An 8,159-nucleotide genomic window follows, 5' to 3' on the forward strand; every position below is an offset into this window, starting at 1 on the left:
TAAAATGAATACCCTAAAATCTATGTAGTAAATAAAATTAAGTGTTAGTCGATGATAAAATTAGGCAATACATAATATATTTTATCTGCTTAGTCCCTTTTTATCAGACCAATATTTTTTAGCTGAAACTAAATATAAAAAATAAATGTTTCTCAAATAACCCGGGTTTACGGTACGTAATAAATCGTAATCATTAATTACTTCAAAAAAAAAAAAAAATATTAAAATATAAAGGCATAATTAATTTGTTTTTAAGTCAAAATATTTTCCTGAAAACCCACTAATATACTACATTGAAATTATGTTTATTGTTTATATATAATGGAAAGTTTAGTGTTGAGTCCTTCTCATATTTTTCAGTTGTTCACAATTAGTTTGATGACAATCAAAGAAGTCATGTTCCTAAAAGAAGGAAATAATACTTTAATTATTATACAATATAACAATGATTTAACAAATAGTGTATTCAAATATTCTTACTCGGCATTGATTGGAACAGTATTGCACTGCTTGACATTTACTGCATAAAAATACTGCGGAGTTGATACAATTTCTCGTGTGGCACTGAAAAAAAATAACAACAAAAATGTTTTTAGAATATTAAAATAAATTACTATAGTATTTTTTTATACTTAGATGTTTCTAAATCCAAATCTAAAACTAGTAGTTTCTGAGTAATTGAAATGTATATATTAAGAATAAGAGTCCATAAAAATAGTTCTACAAAAGTATAGAATGTATGTAATGTATAATTAAAACTAATTATATTTATAAAGTTTTAGAAATATGAAAATGATAATAGATTAATATTAATTAAGTAAAATATCGTGGACCAAATATTTTTGATGCACAAAGTTAAATAACTCAAAAATCAATCAAATTTTAGATACTTTTTTCAAAAAAGGCTTTATCCAAACAATTTATAGGAAGAAACAAGTTTTTAATGATAAAAATATAATAGCTTATTCTCATACTCAGGATTATTTAAAAAAAATAATCAACTGAATTATTCGATAGTCGGTATCCGACCAAGTCATTCGTTAGTCGTAAATTTAAATAATTTGGTTAACCATCAATTATCTGGTATTAGTTAGTTAGGACCATAAATATTTTTAAAAAAAGTGGGTAAGTGTACTCTGCTGTACAGTAGGTTAAAAGTGTGTTACTGTAATGAATGGTGTATACATTTTAATTCAATGATATAATATCATTGTATACGAAAAACGATTCTGAGCGGAGGCGGTTTATAAGCCTAGGATATTTTATATTATATTTAAATGTTTATTATTAATTCGGTAGCTGATGAGTTGAATAATGAATATTAAATACATATTATCATATTTAAATATTTGTATATAATTATACACTTGAAAAGTTTCAAGTACCCACGAATAATATTTTTAAATTACAACAAAATTACTAAATCGTTATCAAATTTGAACTTAAAATACCTAACTATAAAAAAGATGAGCAAGTGGATGTCGCTCTATTGTACAGTTGGTTACAAGTGGGTCACTGAATAATGGATGGTATTAAATTTTAATTCAATGATATAATATCATTGTATAAGAAAAACGATTCTGAGCGGAGACGATATGTCAGTCTAGGTTTAAGACATATTATATACTTATCTATGGTATTAAAAAAATAATTAACCTATAATTCCTATAAATTCCAAATTAATCATATCACAATAACTATTAGGTACTTATAACGCATTATACATCAACAACAAACCGTGATACTATCATAGATATATAATAGTAATATAGTATAATTAAGAAGTTTCAAGGACCCACGAATAATATTATACAATCACAACAAAATTACTAAAAAATATATTCTAGGTTTTTTAATATGTAATTTCGTTCAAATTTGAACTTAAAATGACTATAAAAATAAACTGTGTTATGTATATTATAGATTTTTTGGTAACATAATCAACTACTTACGTGGAATCTTGTTTTAAATTCTCAATATTTGGATATAAAAGTTGAACATTTAACTACAAAATAATTATTCAATTTTAAATTTGATAAATTTTGTCAAAATTCGATCTTTAAATACTTATAAAAAAAAATTGTGCCTATGTATTTTCAACTGCTATTGTGACAATATATTATCAGAAGCCTTGTATTAAATGTTTACACTTTTTGGCCCAACAGATAAAACTTTATTGATATTCATAGACAAAAAAAAATTGAAATATGAAATTCTCTTTTCCACTTAAAAAGATGCTGAAGTTAAAAATCCAAGTATTTTATCAATTAGTCTTCGTTTACATAAACATGAATAAGAATAAAAAATACACGCCATTGTAAAATCAATACATTCATCGCTCCGCTCAGAATTTATGCAATTGGAAGCATGTTACTACTTACTACCTAGTACTTGTAACATGAATTTTTGAAAACCACAAACATGAAATAAACTATAAATTAGCTAGTGTAGCACTTTAACAGATTATATTGATCGATTAAATATTTTAAACTCGTATTATAACACAGCTTTTTTTCAAAATCATCTATTCACAATCTGATATTATATTATAAAAATAAGTATTGTTAAGTGTTAGTATACAATTTTATAGATATTGATGAATTTTAAATACCTTGAGAAATAATACTGGCTTTAGTTCAACTGCTGTATTATTTAATACGGTTGGCTCTGGTTGAGGATTATTACCATTGACTTCTGCTTTCATTTGACCTGTTGACACCTCAACCAATTGATATTGTTTAACACCGTGTACATTAGTGCTATCTTCTGCTCTATAAAGATGACTGTTTGCTACGGATTTTTTATCTTGTATTGGTGGTTGTGACGCCACAAATGTTGTTGCTGTTGGCATTAATGTTGTAGTTTCCGACAAAGGTATAATATATATACAATATTGTAAATTATTGTAATTAACATTTGAAATTTTGGCCAATACCGACGGTGTGAATCATAAACAGCGTGTTTGCCGTATTATTTAAACAACAACATAAAATATCATAAAATGAACCTAAATGTATTCAAAATGTCATTGTGACATTGTGTACCTATATAAAATATAATAATAATCGTAAAAGTTTATAATTCCCATTCCCTAACAATAAAATAACTAAAATCTTTATTCTTTGTTTAAATGTATAGTTTAGTCCAAATTTTAACCTAAAATATCTATAAAAAAAATTGTGTTTTAACAACCTACAAAATAATTTTTATTGATAAACTTGGTCTTTAAATATTCTTATAAGAAAATCGTGTTTATGTAACTATAATATATTTGAACTGCTATAACAAAAACATATGAGGTACATTGTATTACATTTTGAAGTATTTTGACCAAAATAAAATTTATTTATAGATATTTAAACATAACAAATGTCTATAAATAGCTAAAAAAAAAACTGTAGGTAAAATATAAATATTTTTAAAATTTTACCATGTATGGAAATGCTAAAACAAATATTTATGAAAAATTTAAAGTATATACGGTTACGTCTATGAACTTGACCCACCCACTTTGTCTGATCGTTCCAGAACAAGCACTGGTAGTTAGAAAATAATACCAAATATATTTCTGAAGTTGGCAAATCAAAGTTCTTTTTTTTGCGAATTTTTAAATGATTCAATAAAAAAATCAAAATTTAATAAAAAAATCTATGTTTGATAAAAATGTGTATTCAATAAAAATAAATATGGATTGAATAAAACAAATCTAAAACATATCTAAAACCAAACTAAATAGAAATAAAACAATTTGAATAAAAATCTAAATCTAAATAAAAAAACAATTTAGATTTGTTATTGAATATATTTTATTACATACGAAATGTAATTAGATATGAAAAAAAAGCTTACTGGTAAGTTCCATCTGGATTTTTGGCTAGGATCCATAGTTGATTTATTTTATTTGAGTTGACAGGGCTTTGAATGGTTTCTGTTACAGTTGATGAATCGACAGGATCTTTAAATATTGAATTAATGGAATATTGAGAAATAGCATTATCGATTAATATTGCCAGGTCTTCTTTCGAATCCGTGGTGACAGCCTTAATAACTGCTTGAAAATATTCCAGGCTATTTTTTGGTGGCACAAAAAACAATGGCATGCGATTGATGACTCCGGGGACAATAACCTGACTGTCTTCAATTTGAGTTATTAAATCGATGCAGTTAGGTCGAAATGTCTTTGAATTAAACAATGAAAACATTTGTGGATATTCACTGTTCTCCAAACTATCCTTTAGTAAAAGTACCAAATGTCTGAAGATGCTACCTTTTTGGAATTTTGGCTTCAAAACTTAATGTACACTTAATATACTTAGAAAAAAACATTTGAAATGCTAATTCAAATTCCGACTCTTCAAAAGATGATACAACTTCTTTAAAATTTTTCTTCAACTTTTTTTCTAGAAATATTTTATGGCGTTTGTTTAATCGGCTGACATCGTATCTTTTTTTAAGTTTTTCAGCTTCAGATCCTTTATTCAAAGATTTAATTATTAGTTCTTTGTGATATTGGTTAGACATTTCTATTATTTTGATAATATTTGCAATAACGACAATAGTATCATTTACGGATTTGCAAAAATACTTTTTATATAATTTTTCAATTTTAATTAAATACTCTCTATTAATTTTGTTGACTTTTAAAACGTGTTTAGCTCCATTTACTTTAAGTCCGCTTGTAGAGAGTTTAGCAGCTGCTACTTCTTTCATGTCATTTATTATATGATTGGGTTTTTGAACAAAATTGATCATTTTCAGCCATCTTATGCATTGATCTGCATTCATCATTTTATTAATATCCTTGACCCAGATACTTGGTTTTACTTTTTTAGCTGAAGCATTTTCAGATTTGGTAGATTCTTCGCAACCTATTTCCATGGATACCTCTTCAGTAGAATCAATTTCTTTAATGGGTTTTAATGAAGGTTTTAATTGTGATTTACATTTTTTAGTCTCACCCTCTCTAGGTAATACCAATTTTAAAACATCGATTCCATTTGTATCCACCTTTTGTTTATTTTAAGCAGGCTCATCGTCTATAGATGTATTTTCTTTAGCTATTTTAGACCTATTTTAACCTAACCTAACCTTTAGACGTTCTAACATCTGTAGACGTTTTAACATCATTAGATTTTTTACAATAACTTGACCTAACATCGATTTCAGACGTATTATTTTCTCTAGATATATTACCATCTTCTTTGAGAATATTATCTTTTTTTTTAATTATTACACTTAAATAAGTATTTTGATATAAATGTCATATAGTTATTATTCATAATATTCTTGTGTTAAAAAATGTATTATTAGTATTTAATTATACACTATTTTAAAAGGTTCCTATACAATTATTTATTTAAAGTATAAATTACATACAAATTTAACTCATCAGTTATGTTACGAAATGATCAAAAATCAAACCAAAACAAATGCTTAATAGATTAGTTGAAAGGTTATAAATTATAATGTAGTGTGTGGTCTATTCGTTGTACTATTTAAGATACGGTTTAATCGATATGTTCATTGTTCGTCTAAACGATGATCCACCGTCATAATAATACTAGATATATTACTACTTCTTACATTATGAAAGAGAACTTCCAGAACAAACAGTTGTGGTGAATATATTTTATTATTATTATTATTATTGTTATTATTCGTCGTCAATTTATCAAAATTATACATTTTAAAAAGTTTTTAGTCTTTAAAAGTTCGGTTTGGAATAAAAAAAAATCGTATAGAATATTTAGCATTTGTTTGGTTCGTCCTCAAGCTTTAGTTTCCGTATTATCACTATAGTACATAGTACTTAATCATATATAAATATTAAGACAAACTTACAATTTATAATTTGATATATCTTCTGCAGTTATTAATTGTATCAATGAAACTTTACATGTTTTAAAAATAATACCGTCAAACAAGCTATCGATATCTTTTTTAAAATACGTATACTTTCTCGATCTGAAAAAAAAAATATCAGTATAGGATTAGATTATTATAAATATAATGTTCACATTCACTGTATATATTTTAAATAATAATTGTTATTAAAAACAGTTTTCCATTATTTAACAACTAATATTATTCCAAACCTATAAAAACTTATTTTGTTTCAATATTGAAAGTGAAATATCAATGCTCGAAGTTTTAATTTATAATATGTACCTTGAATACAATCATCAATATTAATAATGATAATTAACTAACATAAATAAACCTAAGGACTCGAAAATTATATAGGTAAATAGCATGCCTAATAAAATATTGATGAATTTATATACAGTCGACAATAGCTAATAAGTATGCAATTGTTTAAATGTTTTATTTTGGTGTTATCTACTTCCTATATGGAACATATCATGATTATTAAATTTAATTGAAAATATTCAAAATTTAACTTATTATACGGGACCATAACTAAAGTAAATGTGGAGAATTGTTAACTTAAAAATACATTTTCTGTTCAAATTTATATCTATTCCTATCAAAACTTGGCAGCATGCCTGCATATGACATTCATTATATAGATAACACATATATAGTAATTAGTAGTATATATAATATGATAAATATTGATAAGTTTATAATGCTGTTCAGTGTTCTAAATTCTAATGTAAGAGTTCAGTAGGTATACAATATACATGTATAATATTGCATACCTACTTGTATCATTTAAACATTAAAATATTTAAAAAAATTTGAATACTATTTTAAATGTATAATACCAAAGGTTAGGTATACATATAGGTACCATACAATTATGAAGGTAATTTATGACAATTATATGTAAATATAAAACTTATTTAAAAATAAAACAAAATTTATTAAAATACTGAAATAATTCACACATTTCATATAATTACAGACACATTAGAGTTTACAGAGACTCAGATTAATTCTACAGGCGTTCACGCGAAGGATGAACAAAGAACAGTCGATAACAGAAATGCTATGGTTCTACGTGACCGGAATACACTTAAGAAACCGGACAGGTACAATATGTTCAGACTTTTATTGCTAACTGTGTCAATCCATTGAATTATAACGAGTCAATTACTGGGTCAAACATAAACGAATGGAAAAACGCTATGATTGACGAAATTAATTCATTGCATGAAAATCAGACTTGGATTCTAGTCGATTTGCCACAGGATAAAGTTGCATTACGGAATGCATGGGTATTCAAAACCAAATATAAAACTGACGGTAGTATAGATAAATTTAAGGCCGGGTTGGTCATTAAAGGTGGTTCACAGAAATATGGTATAGATTACCATGAAACATTTTCACCAGTGGTCAGATACGAATCAATAATGGCGATTTTCGCAGTAGCAGCTGTGGAAAAATTAAAACTACGACAGATTGATATCAAGACAGCATTTATGTACGGATATCTACAGGATGAAATATACATGTTACAACCAACGGGTTATGAAGACGGTTCGAATAAAGTATTTAAACTTCAATGAAGTCTTTATGGGTTGAAACAAGCTCCAAGATGTTGGAACAAACGATTCAAAGATTGTTTGAATACATTTGGTTTACAATCAAGTGAAGCAAATGTGTGTGTATTTAAAACTTATGTCTAGGGAGCGGATGTTTATGCTTCAAAAAAATTTAAAAATATGCATGCAATTATGCTCTAAAATGTATAAAAATATGCTTTGAATTTATTAAAAATATGCATCAATAACATTTTTTTTCTGAACTTATTTTGTTTATTAAAAATTAAAAATATATAGGTATAAAATTATTATTCTTGAAATTAAAACTTTAAAAAGAACTGTTGGTGAAATGTTTGTTAATCTGAAAATAATATGCATATACATGGGTAGATATTAGAAACCAAGTACTAACTAAGCATTAAATGATTTGAAAACATACCTAGTAATTGGGAGTTGGACTCGATAATCAATGTTTTCTTTAAATTATCAAAAGTACATTTTATTCTGTTATCCGATAACATGTCTAGAAGAACCCACTGGTGAAAACTGGCTATTCCCACCACCACCACCGCCGTCGGGACATTTTGATCTATTAATTATGCATGTCGAGTCTGTTAATATATTAGTATATTACGAAAAACTTCAAATATGCACTAAAAGCATGATGAATATAAAAATATGATATGGCTACTGCGGTATCTAGGCCCGGGT

General features: G+C 26.0%; 1 pseudogene; it reads right to left on the bottom strand.

Moving 5' to 3' along the window:
• Positions 1–330: 330 nt before the first annotated feature.
• Positions 331–4,788, bottom strand: LOC132936232 (uncharacterized; annotated as a pseudogene).
• Positions 4,789–8,159: the final 3,371 nt, after the last annotated feature.

This window comes from Metopolophium dirhodum, chromosome 1 (assembly GCF_019925205.1).
Source record: "Metopolophium dirhodum isolate CAU chromosome 1, ASM1992520v1, whole genome shotgun sequence".
Taxonomy (NCBI): Eukaryota; Metazoa; Arthropoda; class Insecta; order Hemiptera; family Aphididae; genus Metopolophium; species Metopolophium dirhodum.